We start from the raw sequence: 19,447 nt of genomic DNA on the forward strand, positions 1-19,447 counted from the left end.
TGAAAAATGAATGGGCAGCAATTAGCAATTGTTGTAGTATTAATATCACCAGTCAATAATTTTCCAGTATACTACGTTCATATTACAAAAGAGGAAAGGAAGAGGAAAAAGATGAAGAAGAGGAAAACGAGAGGAAGCGAAATAGATAACAAAGATTTGTTTTGACCGAACACTCTTGGTCACTGATGTTTTCGCTGATTTTGCACCTCACTGACTGAGGAAAACAATTGAAGTAACACAAAAGGAGCTAAGAAAAATCAAAGAAATTTTATAAAGATGCGAAACGCTTACATTTTTCACATTTTACTTTTGGATCAAAAGTACGAGGAAAATCCCTCCTTGAGGCCAACAAAAATTATGCCCGCGTGGGTTTTCGAGTGCCTTGTTTGAAAAGGTCTTGATGGATAAGAACTGATTGTGGATTCACAACACGCTAAAAGCTGTACGTATCAGTCATTTTATCGTAAATTTCACCAGCCAAGACCTCAGAACCGCACAACGCACCCCATATTTCCTTTCCTGCTTGATTACACGGACATCAAATAGTTTCACTTTGTTATCAGCTGTCAACTTAACAAAACAAAACTGTGAGTGACAAAGAAATCGACATGTTTAGTTAATATCTTTGCAATAACAACAGGGAATCTTTGAGAGTATTTATTCTAAACCCAAATCACCGAAGAGCGTATAACTTGCCGATAAATTGTCCAGTTTTAGCTCACGGTGGACATATCTCTGTTGGTGGACATCTAGGATCTGTTGAGCTCAGAGCAACACTTGCTTGTGCGCCGTTTGATCTTCAGAGTATGCAGGAGCACTTTCAGCATGGGAAGTGATGTATGTTTTGAGGGAGCATTTACGGAGCTCTAAGAAAATAAATCTTTTAACTTCTTTTTGTACTGGAATTTATTTTTGAATATCTGAGTTAGAGCAACCATAAAAGGAGTGCCAAGTACCACTGAGTTCAAGCCATGACGAACCCACACTGAAGCATTTCCTGGCCCTTTCGCGAGGCTGGTTGCTCAATTGATTCACCCTTGGAACCGCCCTCCTCTGGATTTCCAGAAAGAGCTTCTCATTCTACCTTCCTGATATTTTCTCCAATGATGTCATACTTCTTAGCGCAAAGTTGAATCAGGGCAACGTAGCTTTGGCAAAATGATGTTCCTTGTCTTCCCATTCCCGCACAACTTTCCGGGCTCGTTCGGAAATCCACCCTAATACTTTACTTTAGTTCTTCCCATGTTGGTTTAGCCTCAGGGATCTCATACCCGTACCACGTATAAAATTTCTAAGCGATGTCGTCTGATTTGAAATAAGTAAGAAGATCTTTAATAATACCTTTGATTACTTGAATTTGGCATTCACCTAGCTCGTAAAAGCCCTCTAGTTCAACCATTCTATCCATCCCTCGTTTCATCTTCTTCTTTATTTCCTTGCGTGACATGGTCGTTGTTTTCAACCAACTACAGCTTTGACCAAGCGTTCGTGACAGGAGGTCTTCAAGCCACCTAATGAATATTTACAAGAATAATTTACATCATAAAACTGTTTCATCAGACATGAATGACGACGAAACTGAGCAAAAGTAGTAACTAACGAATCATTTCGCAATCAATTCCTTGCAAACTGAATCTAACGAGATCGCTCAGTTATCCTTTATTTGGATTGTGAATGAGGTCAAAATTGCTCAAGTTTAGCTAATGAAGTGTAAGGATTATAATACATTTTTTAATTGAAACAATTCTTAAATATATCAATTTTCGATTATTTTCCCCCCTAATTAATAAGCTTTGCTTTTCATACTCAAGTAGGTTAAGATACTGACCTAAACATGTCACGTTCTAGGTCATTGTGTCTCCCACTTTAACAACAGGTAAGCTTTAATTAAGGAATGATTTTATCATCATAAAGTCTCAATGGAGCTCATAATGATAAGTTGAAAGAGTATTCTTTGCCAGTGTATGAAACACTGTCAGCTAAAACTATGAAAAATTTTGGTTATTTTGAACAAAGTTTTTGCTCACCTGGGGTAAATCGGCTGAAGACTGCTCTGCAAACAAGATTACTTGATCCACGTGAAAGCTAATCAAATACCTCTGTGAGACGCTATACATATGTGCATACTGAGCTCTACCGGAGGAGCGATAGAGATCTGCTTCACAAAACCTTTCAGTAAGTTAAGTTTACTTTTGCTTCACTTGTTCGGCATTGTTTGCAGGAATTTGATCCCACTTGTTCAAGACAAATGATGTACACTGGATAAATAACTTTTCGTCCATTTTTTTATACTTCTGTAGACTACTGGCTTCGCTGGATAAAATAAAAAGAAGCTGTTTTAGGATAATGAAAAGAAAATCAAAATGTAAAATGCTTTCGCTGAGCTACCCAAATCAAAAATGCATGTTAACGCAAGAGAAATTACGACATACTTTGCGACTGTTCCACCTAGAATAGCTGGATGTGTCGGGGACAATTTGCCGAGAGCTTTTTTGACACGAAGTTGAAGAACACAACGCTTTAATCCAGGTCAACTGAACTCGTGATTATATACGACTTTCAAATTACAGACATTTCCACCATTTTGTGTTGTCTCGAAGTGGAACTAATCAATATCAGTTCGTTCATTCGGCCGCAAGTCGGTCCCAGCAAGTATATTCCCTAGAAAACAGATTCCGGGTGTTTTATCATACCTCAAGAGAAGCAGCAGCAAGAAAGGAGCTGAGACTCAATAAAGAAACATTTGAGCTAAAAATTTAGGTTTAATGAAAAGAGAGACGGATAACCGTAATGCCATGCTATCCGAAGCAATAAAATAATGCTGTATGATCTTGTGGGAAAAATACAGCTCAAGCCACAGTATTTTCTCCAACGATAGTCCAGTTGTTTGGAAATACACTACTGTCTTAATTATTAATTCATGGTCTACGTTTAGGCAAAAAATTGAGAAAGCAATGAGAGCTCACCCTGTTCGCCTGAACTCCACCAGAATTGGAACTGTTAACCACATAGCTAAGGTAAAAGGCTTCGCGTACAAAGTGCGAGCAACAGAACAGACGGAACAGATCCAGTGGCAAGAGGAGTTTTAAGAAGACGAATGGCAAGTCCTCACTGCGTGATCTTATAAAAAAAAATTCCCATGTGTGAAATTTAATAAAGTTTTAAACGAGCAGTTTCTCATAGAAAGTGAAGTGCCGCGAGGTTAACTCGATGTACTTTGAGCCTGTAAAGTATGGCATATTAATTAAGGAAAGGAAGCTAGGGAGGTTTAGTCATAATATAATGCTTTGTAAAAATAATGAAGTAGCAAAAAATATAGAAAAGTACAAACATAAAGTGTAACTATTTCAGAAACATATTATTTTTAAAAGATGTATTTAATTTTTGGAGAAGGGTATGGATCTTTCACTTTCAAAATGTTGGTTTCTTTCAATCCCATAGATACTCAATGGTTTCCTTCACCCCTCCCTCTTTCGCTGTAGTAGATAGTCTAATAGCCTAAAAATGAGCAGATAATATGGCTACCCCACCACCACCTGATACAACATACACACATGCATAGACAACCCTTTAACCTTTTTGAAAAGTAATATATAACACTTAACAATAATAAGATTGCAAACTAACAAGGTTAACAGTTCAGTAATAGGCCTTAAGCCAAAAATAATGGTTAATTATTTCTTGAGAAAATTATTTTTTTTAATTTCTCGTCCAGTTTGTACATTTGATAAATGATTAATTTTGTGTCATAAGCTGTTGTTCATACAGAAATGGTAAGAATAGATGACTTAATATGTATGTTTGTCACTTCACTTGCAATATTCTTAGTAGGGTGTTTTGAGTCATGGTCCAGTAGCATATTCTCAAATTTTCTTGCAAAACTTTGGAAACCATAGCACCTTGTAGTGCTGAAGTGATGCAGTTAGAATAGTACCAATCGATGGTTATCAATTTTCATAGTCCTACCGTTGAAGTGTTATCCTTAACATGAAGAGAATACAGCAAGTAATTAAACATAACGAAACTTTATATTAATTGAATGTCAAGGAGATAAACTATATATAAAAAATGCTGTCTTGCTACAGAAAGGTGAATTATGTTGATATAAAACTATATCACATACTATACCAGTTAAAGAAGGTGTCTCAATAAGTTGCTCAGGTTCATGCAATGGTTTTTTGGAATTTTTCTAATTCGCTACATTTCAACTGTTCATCTCCTGAGGTGTCGAGATACTTTGGGTATGCAAACTTTCAACTTAAGGTTTTCAAGCTTGTATGTTTCATAAGGAACAAGAACATTTACGATTACCTTCATGAATACTTCTACCAACAATCAAATTAGCGTTTGCCATTTTAACATTTGAACTTACCTCGCTTTCGCCTCAAAACTCCATAAACCTCACTGGTGCAAAAGAAAATTCGTGAGTGATGGGTGTAACTTCGTTGCGTACGCGAGACAACAGGGAAAATCAAAATCTGATAGAGAGGAGTGACACTATGGATTCCTTACTTATTCCCCACACCACAGACAGTTTCTTGTGTTGTTTTTGTGTACTTCAGCACTAGGCGCTGCAATCCAGGGGAGTGGGGTAAGGGGGGCTCGTGAAAGTTACCTTGGAGTGAGGCCTAAGGGGTACAGTAGCCTCTGAGGAGACTCTCATAAGTCACGTTTGTTTACATTTTAATCACACTGAATTTGCTAGTAATTTGACCCATTTCACTGAAAAGTTATCAAAACATTGTTACTTTTCCAGAGGCTGGAATCGGAAAACAATTGCGTCTCATTTTCGAGTTGGAACCCCAATGGACCTCCCCTTGGATCTCCAAATTAACTTCAGCAAGTGGGATTAATACCCAACCAATAAAGCTCACCTTATAGCTAGCAAAACGAGGTACCGATCCATTCAAATGGCTTACAGCATAGAAGAATGGTTGAAAAAATTGATCTTTGTTCTCCGTCACGCTTTTTTCATGTGACCACTGAAGGGGTAACATTATGGACTAGAGTAAAATTAATTCAAAATTGCCCTTGCATATCGGAAAAGTATGTCTGTTATGAAATATCTATGTCTACAACATGTTACTTCATAAGAATATGACTTTAATATTTACAGATCTATCATAAGTATTCGCAAAACTCGGCTCCTCTCTCTATGTTACGTCTCATGGGAGCAAAAAGTGAAGGCGATTTTTTTGTGCAGAAAACGTTTCTGGCCATTTATTTACACAAGGTCTAATCCAAACCATGGTTTTACGCAATCAGTGGGTCTCGGGATTTGTCTATAAGAAGGTTGACTTGGTTAGTTAAACGTCCTTCTTCTGTTAGCTTTCAACCCTCTTGACTCTCTTAACAATAGTAAATGTTCAAATAAAGAGTTCAGCTAAATTTAGAATTGTTTAGGACGCGGTTATGTCTACCAACGGCTACACTTTGTTTTAAATAATCAGACATTTGGTGTTTATTCTACCGGAAAGTATTATTGAATGCCTGATAACGTCGGTACTGAATTGCCAGTCGAAAACTGAATACCCTTTCAGATTGCGTTTTAGACCCTGCTTCTTGCTTCACGCCCAGGACGTGGTATGACGACAGTACTTTATGCTTTAACATGTACCTTCTACCTAACTGTAGACAATAGTCCGTATTGACCAAACAATACATGTATTCATGAATTAATCTTTACTGCTTTAATTGAATACCATTTTTAACCTATTGCTATGCACTAGTCTGAGAGCAACGTCCAATCAGTCCAAAAAATGGAAGGCACGGGCCCTAAAGACAAAAAATGAAGTCATCATTACCTCACTGATTGAGCAATGGAATCTTACGCATTTCATCATATAGGGTCCCCCCCCCCTCCTTTGCAAGATTCCTCTGAATACTTCAGTCACGCCTTGTGTACACCAGAGCGAAACGGTAAAGATCTGTCGCAATGGGCTGACTCGATGCTGTAGTGGATAGGCTATTTAGAGGTCATTTCCTTTGCGTGCCTGCTTCCATTTTAGTTACCTTCGGGGTTCATCCAATATGGCTACAAGCAAAGCAAAAACCATTGATGATATTGATGATTTTAAAGAAATGCTTGAAGTGATGACAGCCCTTGAAATTTCATCGGGAGGATTAAAGACGTTAGACGAGATGAAAAGTCGAGTAAAGTCTGAATTAGAACAGCTTGCTAACATCCCCAGTTGGACTGCTGGTCAGGTAAGCGTTTTGTATATCGAAAAAAAGTCTCTATAACTTTCTAGAACGCTGTTTCTCATCTCAAATTTTTTAGAGGATGCCAAACGGTAACAGCGTTGTCGAACTTTTCTTTGTGTCGTCAATAAACAGATATGAATTTAACTCTGGGTTTTACTCGCTCCCGTTTTTAGGCCTGTATTTCTAAATTTTAAACTCCATTTAAACAATTCATTACGCATGAGATTACCATCATTAACTCCTCATACAATTCTTCACAAACTTTCACGTGTTTGTGAGGTATGGAGTGCAAAAGTTTTTGTCGCTAACTGTCACAATTAACCTCAAAATTTAAAGTGGTTTGGGAGCTTTTTAAGGGTTTCCAATGCTAGTCGGAGCACGAAAAGAAACATGCGAAAAGGGACTCACGAAGGAAGCCTTATTAGAGCGACGAAACATTTTGAATTGGAATTCATAACGATGTGATCCAAGCAGGACATTGGGAGGACACGAATAAAGCTTGTAAATCAAAGGCCGTTTGGCAATTCAGTTAAGATGCTTTTCGAGTGTTCTTCTAACATTCCAAATTACTCTATTCCCTTATAAAACCCGGAAAATATTTTATTGCCTTTATGAAATTATCATAGAGAGAGAACAATAAATGTACCAGCTATTCTGTGATTTAGTCGCTGATTAATTAATATATATCTACTGCAAGAAAATGAACTACAGGCGAGCGGCAACGACTGCATTGATAAATAAGATGGCACCACGACTTCGTACTGAAAACTTAGAAAAACTTTTCGTATGCAAATTGAAGCAAAAACTTTAATTTGTTACGGTACACTGACTACTTCGAAGTAAACGACGATAACGCGAAACTTGCTAGTTCGTGAGTGTTTTTTTTATTTTGTATGTTTCTTCAGCATAACGGTTCTTTGCACAGATTCAACTCGAGAAATTTTTCCCTTCTTGTGATGTTCATGATAAATTCCTAAAAAAATTCGGTTTCGCTGAATTATGACTGATGAAGACTGAGCAAATTAAAACACGACATGCTGAGCCATGGGCAGAATCTCAATCGCCGTCAATTAATTTCACTCGCGATGCAGTATTTTCCTTTCATTTAAATTCTCTCACTTCTTCCATTTGAATCAGCGGTTTTACTGAGCCTTCCACAGAGTCAAAAGTGAGAGCTATAAAAAGCTTGCACCTGGTAAAAATTTAAAATTGCAAACTCATATCGTTGACGATAAACAAACGGAATCGTTTCGAACTCCAACCTAATGATTTTCTTTGTTATGTGGAGAAGATCTTAGGAAAATTTTCGAAGAAAATGCTCCTTTAAGTTATTGCTACTTAAGAACTGAAGAAATGAAAAAAGTAACTTTCGTTTTTTAGCTCCATTATTATTCAGACTAGAGTGCAACCGTCCCATTGCAATTTGAACCATCGTCTTATTCATAAAATAAAAGTTACTTTATCAGAGGGACGTTAGTGTATGAATAGTCCTCTTTCATCCGAATTCAACTTTCCAATGCTTTGATTATCCCTGCGGGTGTTTCTGTTGTAATAAAACAAGCTTGGACAATGGATTGATTGATCCGATGATGCTTGCTGCGTACAGTTCTTCTATGAAATACAATAATGACTGCTGGAACCTTTCAAGTATCATTCTCAGTCACGATACCAGAATCTCTACTAAACAGTTACAATTTCACTATACAAAACAGCCATTTCTTGTACATTTACATGCGAACTTCTCTTTTATCCGTAGGCCTTCTCTGTTTTATCAAAAATAAAAGAGCAAGATGCCAAGGTTAAAGAATTCCTGCTGAGCTTTTACCACGAAGTTGAAACGTGTTATGATGATCTAGATGACAAAATTAAAACTCTGCTGCAGAAAAAAATGGGTGATGTAAAGGAAAAAATGAAAAACCATCAAATAAAAATGAAACAAGAAGATTATTGCCTTCTAGTGGCAGGTACATTTAATTGTATTATTTCTTTGAGGTCTTGTAAAAAAGTATGTGTTGTTTGGGGTTGAGAAAAGAGCAGAGAGATTTGTTATGAATTAAAAACAGTTTACGCACCCATTTCCATAGGAAAAAATGTTAACCTCTCCTAAAATACCAATTGCACCCACTCCTTTCATGAAAATATTTCACACTCAGAGATGAAGAGCAGCCATCATATTATACTTCATACCTCAGCAACAACACAGAGAAAGAGAGCCTAATTACACAGGGTTGTTACAACTCCAAATTGCTAGTAGACCAGTGCTGTTTGAATAACCATGACCATCGATGCGTTTCATTTAAAGGTGAAACTGGATCTGGAAAAAGCAGTTTGATTAATCTCATTCTTGGGGAAGAGCTTCTTCCCTATTCTATTCTAAGCACCACGTCCACCATATGCGAGTTGAAATACGGAGAAGAACGTAGAATTGTTGCCCACTATAAAGACAAAGACCCGGAAACGTTATTGCCCACGAAAACTTTTAACTTGGTTGAGCCTAAAGCTTCTGGAAAAAGTTACCATGACCAGATCTTTCCATTTGTCCAGAGTGGTCGGGAAATAGGCTCAGTTTACAAGAAGGTAGAACTCTTCTGGCCTCACAAACTTTTGAAGGTACCATTGTCTAGTTTTGTTTGTATCTCGGTTTGGATGTAATATTTACTTATGAACTTTTTAAATCGTGAAGTGAAAAGCAGAAATATAAATCCAAAGGATCTTCAGAACACCCTTCTCGCGATAAATTTCAATTGCTTTGCGAGTATGATTATACAATCGATTGCAAAAACGTCAGCAACTTAAAAGTACGATCTATGAATGATGAGACCTAAAGGCTTTATTGGAAATGCTCGCACAGTTACATAATCAGTGCTTTTCTTTCTCATTATTTATGGAAAACCTTTCTTCCTGATAATTCTTTTCTTCCAGGAAGGCGTGGATGGCTTTTCTCATTCACTATGTGCAACTAATTGTAGTTATCATCCACATGTATACCAGTCAAGCCGTTGGGTCTTATCGTTCATTCCTAAGCCTTTTTAGGTGTCAACGTTTTTAAAATCGAGTTTATGTAATTGTTATTACAATTAGGCACTTTCAACTATGTAGGAGAAAATAGCCTTAGAATATCACTGGTTCGTTTTCAGAATGGAGTTGTTATCATTGACAGTCCCGGTGTTGGCGAGTCTGAAATCATGGATGAAATAGTTAGAGAGTATCTGCCCGAGGCCTTTGCATTTATTTATGTCATCAACTGCACAAACGCTGGAGGAGTTCAGAAAGATAGAGTAAGTCTAATTAGGAAATACAATTTGCAATAGCATTTCATCAGCATCTGTTATAGGTGTATCGGAAACACACCGTGCTCAGCGTGGAACATTCCGACGCAAGTCATGATCATAACTCAAAGCAAGTTAAAAAAACTACAACAAAACTTACAGGATCTCTTTAACGAAGATAAAAAGGTTCTCAATTCTGATTGATTAATCTCTGCTGTAACATCAAAACGAGTTAAATTTGACTTTCTTTCCACATTTCATCAGTCATTTGATAGCAGTCACATGAAAGATACATTTGTATTTTATTATGACAAATGATAGATTTATGAAAAATCAAAGTGACTACTGATTCGAAATCATAATGATTCAAAATGAAAGGATTACAAGACAAAGTAACCTTATATGGTAAATTACAGTTAGGAAAGTTGCTGGAGGGCGTCAAAGAAAAACGTAAGGAAGAAGAGTTTACATCCACCTGTGCTTTGTTCGTGTGTCACAAGTGGGATCAAGTAAAAGAAAAAAAAAAGAAGAAAAGAAAGTGGAGAACCATGTCATCGAAAAGTTAAAGAATTTCTATCCTGATATTGTCCCAGAGAAACAGGTTGTTCAAATGTCAACGAAGAATGCCAGCATAGCCCAAAACTACGGGATCGTAACCAAAAGATTTGTTTCTCTGATGAATTGTATGAGATCTATGGTTTTAAGAAGCGTCAAAGCCAGGCTGGAATTTTATTGGAGGTAAGCACCTAACTGTTAGTATTCTCCTATAGTCATATGTTGCATCGGTTAATGCGAAGTGAAAAGAAACACAATCAGTGTTTCTTTTTGGAGTGTAGTAGAAAATTGGCGAACGGGGTAAGTAGTTGCACGAAACATTTCAAAATAGGTAAGTAGCATTACATGGTCTGAATCAATGCCGAAGCAAAGGTTTTTGCTCATTAATAGAAGCTTTCAAGGGGTCAGTAAAACAGTTGTTGTCTACATTTGTATCGCCTCGACAATACTCTGTTGATCCTTGGTATTGTGTTTGTTTCATTAGATGGCTATATGGACTTCTTTCTCAAATAGTTTACCACGCAAAGGTCCATATGAAAAATACTACAAGAGAACAGGAAGAAATCCTAAAATTAATTAACTCTGTTAGCGTTCGTTTGAGTTACATCGAAGAAAAACAAAATGAAGTCATGAAAGACCTCCGCAACCATCTGGAGAGTCGAACCAAGAGTGCAGTAAAAAACTTTTCCGATTATCTTTGTTCGGATGATATAAGATCGCAATTTACCTCGTGGACCTCGGATAAGGTACCAAAGACAGAGTCATCTTGGGAGGTGACAGAGAGCAACATCACAAAGGTGATGGAAAACCGCCTGCAAGAGATCATAAAACGTTGGGAAGAAGACAACCATGTGTTTACAGATACTCGTGAGTCTCTTGTTCGGCACTTCAAGGAACGGTGCAATTTTCTTGAAGGAGAACTCCGTATTCTACAGGAAGCTCTATTATCTGACGAAATCATGCCACAAGATCATAGTGAAACAGGCTTCGGACTCACCATAAAGGACAAGATTGCCATTTTTGTTACAAGCCCTATCTGGGTTCCCCTTTCTCTCATTGTCTTGGTGGTTGGTGCCCCTAAGGTTGGCGTAATGGCGATTATGAGCAAGTTGGAGGAAAAAAGAAGGATCAGGAAATATGACGAAGACAAGTGTGCTTTCATGAGACAAGCATCCACCGAATACTTGAATGAAGTTACTAAAAAAGAAGATGTGCTCATGAACTTCGTGAAGGACCAACTGAAAGATGCCGCTCTGTGTCTGAAGCAAATTGAAGCCCGTATTCCAGAGCTGATTGAGGCTGACCATTCTTTGTGTAAACAACTTTTGGAGGAAAAAGAATCAACAAAAGACGTAAGAGACACTTATATACCGATTTTGGATGCAGCTTCAGAGATCAGAGGTCGTCTGGCCGTTTTTCGACTTGAAGAGGGCCTCGCAGCCGGTATCAGCAGCGAGATTTTGGACCTAAAAGGTCAATCTGACTGTCTGGGTCGGGGTGCTTTTGCCTCTGTTTACAGAGGAATGATGAAAACTGAGAACGGAGACGAACAAACTGTGGCAGTGAAGATTTTCACCGAATCGCTTAAAGCAGATAATGCTTGCGACATTGTCGATGAAATTGAATTTTTAGAGTAAGTAATTAAAATTTCCCCAAAGCTTCATTATTTAAATACATTGATAAACATCCTGACTGACGAAGTAAGCAAAGCCCAAGAGAAAGCCTCCTTAAAGCATACAGAACTGTTGCACGACCACTATTCTTGGTCTCGATCATCATTACATAAATTATTTAATTGATTCTCAGGCGCGTCATTATAAGATTTTGATGGGCTAACCTTATGATTTGCACGCTGCCCTTCCCATCGAGAGGTTAGCGTTGAAGTTCTAGCCGGTACTCTGATGCATATTTTTAACCATGAGTCGAAATGATATTCCGGCGTACCGTTGGGGAAACCTGACTGAGCGCTGTTCGGGAAAACTTGCGAAGGATTACCTTCTGTCTCAAAATAGCCAGCATTATGCAAATATGTTCAGTCGTTTAGAAACAAGATCAGCCACTTGGCTTGCTGTTGTCTTTTGCATTGCTATACTGGCACAACACGTTTTGTAGAGTAAACGATAGAGGAAAATAGGAAAAGATATCTATGTACGATAATAAGACGACTAAGGGTATGTTTCTTTGGGCTTCCACCTGTAGAGACGATATGCGGAAACATTTTCAGGATTTCATTTTCTCTTCCTATGAAATGAAAGAAAGTAGATTAACAACATGACTTCCTACAGCTTTTCTTCTTTAATTTTAAAAAACTTGAATTCATGGACGTTCATCTTTACAAATTTTCTTTCGACGACTGAAACTTTTGTGCTTATACTTTCTTCACCAGAAAACTAAAGCATCCCAACGTTGTCACTTTTCATGGCACATCGCTTCTAAAGGAAGATGGCGAAACCCGAGTAATACTAGTCATGGAATACTGCAAAGAAAATTTAAAGAATCGTATTTTCAGTAATCCAGAAAGAGCCCCTGCCAAGTCTAAGAATATCGATGCCAAAATAGACGCCTGTCAATGGATAAAGCAGATAGTCACTGCCCTGTCCTTCATTCATGATCAAAAAGTCGTTCACAGAGATCTCAAACTGGATAATATATTGGTATGGAACTAAGAGAAACGTTATAGTTGGTGGCGAAATAAAACGCACGCCTTACCATCAGACTAAACTTTTCATTTGGGCACTAAAAGCTACTCTTTGGCTCTTGGAAAATCTGTCAATGACCAAGCTTTTTATGTTAAGATTGCTCATACGAGATAGAAAAGCTATTTTTCTTTTACAGGCCTAAAGATCTCTTTACTGCACAAAACGCAAACAAAAAAAGGGAGGAATTAGTTTGACCAGCACTGAGCTATTTTTATCTAAGATTCTTATAAAAAGCAAATTACAATTCCTTTAACACGCCTTTCAGTGACTAGTCCTTCGAAAGAATCTTCAAAACAATCCCGTTGTATTGTGATGATCATGACATAATGCTAGATCATCCTTGTGCGCATCATTTATCTTTTTTTCTTTTCACTTTAAAAGCTGTCAGCGACAAATGAAGTGAAGATAACCGACGTTGGCGTTTCCAAGGATGTGAACAAGATCACAGGAACTTTGGCGGGAACACCTGTTTATGTGGCACCGGAAGTGTTTCACTCTCAGCTGTATGACACGAAAGCAGACATATACAGCCTGGGGATAATTTTATGGGAGATGTGGTATGGGCAGCAGGCCTTCAGGGAATTCAGTGACATACCAAGTCATGTAGCTCTCTTTAACATGGTGGATGAGGGCCTTCGCCCAAAACATGTGAAAGGCTGTAATGAGCCGCCACGCCGCTGGAAAGATTTGATGGAGAGTTGCTGGAACAAAAAACCAGCGGAACGCCCATCAGCTTCGCATTGCCTCAAGGAAGCTATTGAACTTCATAGAGAGGCAATGGAAGTTCTGTAATTTGTCGCAATGACGACTAGGACATGTGAGAAAACTTAATATTGCGAGAAAACTATATATTGCCCATGGTACACTTGAATGTAGAAGAAAGATTGATCAGTTTGCTTGTAGCTTAGTTTATGCAAATTCTATTTCCTAACCAAAAGTAGTTTTGTTTCTGGTTGAGATATTTTTGATGAGCGGAAAGACGAAATGATTAAATTTTACTATCCATTCTTTCGTCGTCTCGATTACAATAATATTTGTTGGTGATATATTTCTAATCTATGTATTTTAATACTTTACCTTGAATTTAGGTTCCGGGATCAATAATCGGAGGTCTTGACCAAGAGATTTAACACAGAAACTGCTACTGAGAGAAACAGTTCGTAAATCCTAGCTTCATATTCTCAGATGCTAATTTAAGGAAGGAGTGAATCACCATCCAAGTTTAGGCAAGAAAGATGCTTAGAAAATTCATTTTTTTTTTCAGAGGGCACGGTAACGAATCCTGCAATCTGATTGGTTCTTTAACCGGTCAGTATTTTCCTATCTCTGCCCACGGGCAACGGTAACGCTTTCGTGAGTCGCCAAGTACATCCCTACTTTCGTTGCCATTTTTCATAAGAGGCCTAAAAACCGTCTGCAATTAATTTTAATCGTTCACAATAAGTACCTAGAAGTTAAAACGTGAGGTATTTGGTTACAGTTAAACTAATCGATGGAACGTTCATTCATTTAATATCTGAATTTTCTCAAACAATTTGTTCCTAGTGAAAGGGCGAGCGAAGTTTTAATTTCAGTTCTACAAAAAATTTACGCTCTCGGTGAGTCTTTCCAAATCCGTTCAATTTGGACATTTAAACCGTAACCTGCACAACAGAAACTGAAGGAGATAAAGTTAAACCGAAAATCTCCTTGTGTCTCGTTGGAGTGTATCACTCGAATTTAGTTTTTATGGAGGAAAGACCAGATTTACACATGCCATTGCAAGAAACAAACGAGCAAACTCTCACAACTTCAAAATAAAAAATTAGAATTTACTTACAATTACTTTCCTCGCCGTTTACCTAATGAACAGAGGTAAATCTTCGTGTATGAATTAATCCTCGATGAGAGTGTATAATACTTTTCGTAAGATCATTGACTGTTTTTAAAGAAAACATTGTCGTGACAGTTCTTGCCAAACTAGTTTGTTGTTTTTTTCAAAAGTGTACATGCGCTTTTTTTTCCTTACGCGCTCTCTAATTGACAGGTATCAGTTTGTGACAGATAATTGTAAAAATAATGTTTCAAAGTTTATTTGGAAGCCTTTTAAATCACCTTTATCATTACGCAAGTGGAAATGTTTCAGTAAAGCATCTCTCTTTAATTTGCATCACCTCTGTTCTAACTACCATTTACATTTTTACTAAAAAATAATAGATATGTTATTTACTGGCTGAGGGTCGGTCCGTCTGGTGAAAAACTGTGAACTCGGTAACAGTTTTTCGCAATAAGTACCTCTCAACCGGCAAATAACATATATGTAATTTGTCGACGACTGCGATTGTTTTCGACCATCAGTTGAAAAATCAAAAATACTATTGTTTGCATACACGGCTAGGTAAATATTTCCTTTAGGCGCCTAGATGAACCATTGCCTATTATCGCTTTATTATTAGATAAAAATTTATAATCACGTTCATTTGTTTTTTTGCGCCCCTTAATGAGAAGAAGCTTTTCTCTGAGAGGTGTGTCATTTGCCTTTTTTAATTTTGGGCTGTTCAGATTGCATATCGTGTGTCCATGACCAGATGAGTTCGTTATCCTTCTGTTTACTATGCAGCTCTGCTATAAGATAACAATTATGGCATTAATTTAGAATCTCAGAATCTGGTTTTTAAACTTACTTTCTCATTCATTTTTCGATATTTAAACAATTATCTCTCATTCTTGCACTATCGCATCCCTAAATGTTCAATTTGCTCGAGAAAGGAATTGTTTCCACAATTGTCTAAGTGGCTTCATGTTGAGCATACCACCCACGACAATGTAACATTCTTCCACTGAATTTTCAAATATTCCTTACTCAGTCAATTTTTCCAGTTTTGGCTATTTAATGAATGACTAAACGCATCTTTTATTTCAGCTTTCAATTGCTTCACTGTCCTTGGTCCTTGACAAGGAATATCGAGCGCGTCCGTGCCTTGAGGTATTTCAAATAGATCATCCATATCGCTGGGTTTTTTTGTTTTCTTTGATGCCATATTCACATGTATCCTGTTGAGCGACCGCCAAAATTAATTGCATCATACTCGAATGAAGACAGCGATAAAAAATTGTTCTATGTTGCATTTCCGCACGGCTACTTCGTAGGCTTCTCAGTCATCAGGAAAAGATAATTGTAGCAGTTTTCGTGCGTGCTCGAAGCACGACAGAGAGTCTTAATGGCGCGATGGCTGCTATGACTTACGGTTAAAATTTAGGCCATTTTACGGCTTATGGTTAACTTTCATTATGATAAGTCAAAAATTTTAACGCTTAACGGTTAAAAAACTTGTCAATTTTTACGCCTAACAGTTAACGGTTAACCCCATCGAGACCATCATGATAGAGGTTATCTCGTGCCTAGTGGTGTTGGCAATGAAAATGATTGTTGTTTATTGATTTTCTGCCATGATCATGATAAGGTTTTACCATGAAGAAGATTAAAACTATACCATTTACAGCTATTTTTTTTGTTCTCATCGTTTCGTCTTTGAAATGCGCAGGCCGAGTATTTTTAGGTTGGGAAATGATTCGATTTTTGAGCGAGCATTTTCAGAAGTATTAGACAATCATCACTTTTGTCTAAGACGGTGAAGACGGATGAAGATGCGTTCTAAAGAAGTGAATGATATTTAGATGACTGAGGTATCTGAATGATGGAAGAAAAATTAGGAGAAAGGTTTATGATTCAAGGTACATACTTACTTTAAGGTACGTACCTTCTTTTTTATAAACTTCAAATCTGTTTTGCCATTGTGGACCATATTGATAAGAAATTTACTCTTACACCGTATTCTTTTCGCTGTTAACTTTCAGTTACATTTTCAATAATATGCATTTAGATATGTTCTTCTCTATTTCAATATTTCTGTTGTGATATTTTGTACAGTACAGAGAGCCTACCTCAGAGCGTATTCCTCAGCGAAAAAATGCGATATGTTGTTGCTTCTAAAAGGACTGTTGTACACTTTTAGTGCCAACTCAACTTCTGGCTTTCCTTTTCTTAAAAGAATACCACTATACACTGTAGAAAAGGATCTCCTTCCAACGATAGATTTGTCATCCTGGTTGCGTTGTAGTTCCTTGTATGAAAAGTGTGATGTTCTTAAAAAAGTTCACTTCGAAAACTGTTATTTCAAGATTACGGGTTCATAGACACTATTTCCGTCGGGAAATACTATGGGTTAATGTCAATCATTAATGTTAATCAATGAAACCCTTCTCGATACCCCTAACGCAATATGAGTCTCATTTACCTCACGCTAAGCCGCGACAGAGGCAGAGATGTGAGCATCTTTGAAAACCACTTGGAGCAAACAGTTTTCGATATAAAACACTAATAGAAAAGACTCCGACTGAGGTTTGCATTCTGAATTTTTTTCACGGTTTGCCGTCTGCAGATACGATGGTTTATATTTGGTGGTTAGTACTTAACCGAAAGTCATCATTTAAAACTTTTCACGATGTTCTGGACGTTTCTTGGCTCATATCTGGAAACGTGTCTTTTTACGTTTAAACTTAAGTACCTCATTGCAATAGATCATGAGATCGTAATATGTATAAGTGAAGGCTGTTTGCAATTTTGACCTCGGGACTGGTTTGTGCGCCGACATTTTTAATACTTCTTTGCTGGACTACAGTTTATTTGGAAAGCATCTTAGAATGGGGGATGGATTACTTGTTCTACCTCAAGGTACTTTGAAGTTCTGAATAAAAGATTAACATTTATGGTGAAGAACTGCAGTGTACTGTATGATGAAAAATTCCTGAAAGGTTGCCCTCTTGCCACTACTCTGAACACTTCATCAGTCATCACTTCATCAGGAAGTTCGCTTTGAATAAACAAAAGCGACGCCATTTCAATCTGTTTAGGCAGTATAAGGTGATAAAATAGTGACATAATTCTCAGTTGGGTGGTTATCCTCTCTCTGAACCTTCCTTCTAATTTCTTTAATTGGGAATTTTCTCATCATGGTGGCAAAGAAAACGCGAGCCATCGATGAAATCGATGAACTCGAAAAAATGTTTCAAGCAATGGCTGCGCTTGGAATCTCATGACATGCATGTATTCAAGTCCCTGTATGAGACGATAGATAGGGTTGAGACTGAATTAACACACTCTCCAAGCATATCTTGTTGGATGGCCGGTCAGGTAAGAGTTTCTGCAACTTTCAGAATTTATATCAATTTTCTTGAACCTCTAATCATTTCTCAGTTTTCTCGAATGGAGAAAATCACTACGATATTTGAGAGATCTCCGGCGCTATTAGTTCAGTGATCCTATCTTTTCACAGAATGGCAAAATCTCCTAAAGTTTATTGTGTTCTGTTGTAATGAACATGAATAAACCAAATTAAGGGTGAACTCTATCATTTTACCATTTAAAATAAATACCAGTTGTGGCACAATAGAACGTTTCACCTAGTGAAGTTTCCGTGAACCTGCTTTCATGCTCTCTAACTCACCATAATCATGGATATTTTTGCCCTGAAAGTTGTGTTTTCAAGAACTTTAGCATCGACAACACTATAATATTAGTTTACTTTGCAAAATTCCGTTTACCAATAGTCAAGCCTCTTGAATGTTTTTATAATAACGCTTTAATACTCACAGAAAAGTTGTAACTCGCCAAACGCGGTCTCAAATATTAGGATAAATCAAATAAACACTTGCAACCATAAATAATCCGTTCTATCTATCACGTTGAAAATGTAACTGGTGACCTGTAAAAATGGTTATTCCTGGGCAATCTTCAATGAGGCTACTTTTGCATAAAGCGATATTCTCGCCAGACGTAAACTCGTCGCTGTTGAACTTTGAAAGAAGAAAACTTGTATATAATTATGAGTAAACACAGCTTGAAGAGAATGCTCTTTTGGTTTCGAATTCGATCCGAATTACAGCCATTTTCTAATATCAAAACGACTTGCAATCATTTGAAGTCCCTCCAGGTATGTACTTGCACAAAATACAGTGATTTCCTTATCGTTCGAGCTTGGTATCTAAACATTGTTGACATTACTCTGTCTCGCCCCTCAGTAATTTCATTAGGAAACTGTACGAATGTATCCTTCTTGAGGGCAAATGATAGAAATTGAAAGTCACTAAAACATACAGTGGCTGTTAAAAACACTAGCCAGAAGGCTCATTTTTATTTAATTGATTATTGATTCGAAAAAGAAGCGGTTTTTGAAAACATTTAACGATAAAAAATTTCGTAAAAAGCATATTTAAAATATGTTGACGACGTTTCGACGTTTGGCTAACGTCATTATCAAGTCAAAGGGTGAAAGATAAAAAATGTTTAAGAGAGAATTTTTCTGGAGACCGCGTGAAATCAAAAAAATGTGGCACATGCCTAGAAAAAGCCCTACCTTCATACTTCGCTCATAGATACCTTAGGGTAAGTCTATAAACGTGGTATAATTTTTTTGTTCAGAACTGTTTTTATTTTCTAGAAAAACACCAAACACTATATCGAGCCCCAACCGCCATAACAGTGGCCGAAATGAAGCCGACGAGTAGGGCAACAAAAACGTTATTCTTCAAAAGCGTAAAAGAAAGCAAGTCTTTCCGAATATTATCTATTTGTATACGAGGTATTAACAAATGATTTGAATCTAATAACGGGATTATTGACATAACTATGAATTATTGGCGAATATTTGAAAATCGCCAAAATTTGATTGATTAAAAATT

General features: G+C 37.2%; 1 pseudogene across 1 annotated transcript; it reads left to right on the forward strand.

The window, feature by feature from the left end:
- The first annotated feature begins 5,846 nt into the window (after positions 1 to 5,846).
- On the forward strand, positions 5,847 to 13,659 carry LOC113674009 (uncharacterized; annotated as a pseudogene). Its single transcript, XR_016187796.1, has 8 exons — positions 5,847 to 6,207; positions 7,961 to 8,168; positions 8,507 to 8,814; positions 9,342 to 9,482; positions 9,890 to 10,211; positions 10,513 to 11,661; positions 12,415 to 12,682; positions 13,109 to 13,659. The product of XR_016187796.1 is annotated as an uncharacterized LOC113674009 (transcript).
- The last annotated feature ends 5,788 nt before the right edge of the window (positions 13,660 to 19,447 follow it).

Source organism: Pocillopora damicornis, chromosome 6 (genome assembly GCF_964200805.1).
Source record: "Pocillopora damicornis chromosome 6, jaPocDami1.2, whole genome shotgun sequence".
In the NCBI taxonomy this organism is placed as follows: Eukaryota; Metazoa; Cnidaria; class Anthozoa; order Scleractinia; family Pocilloporidae; genus Pocillopora; species Pocillopora damicornis.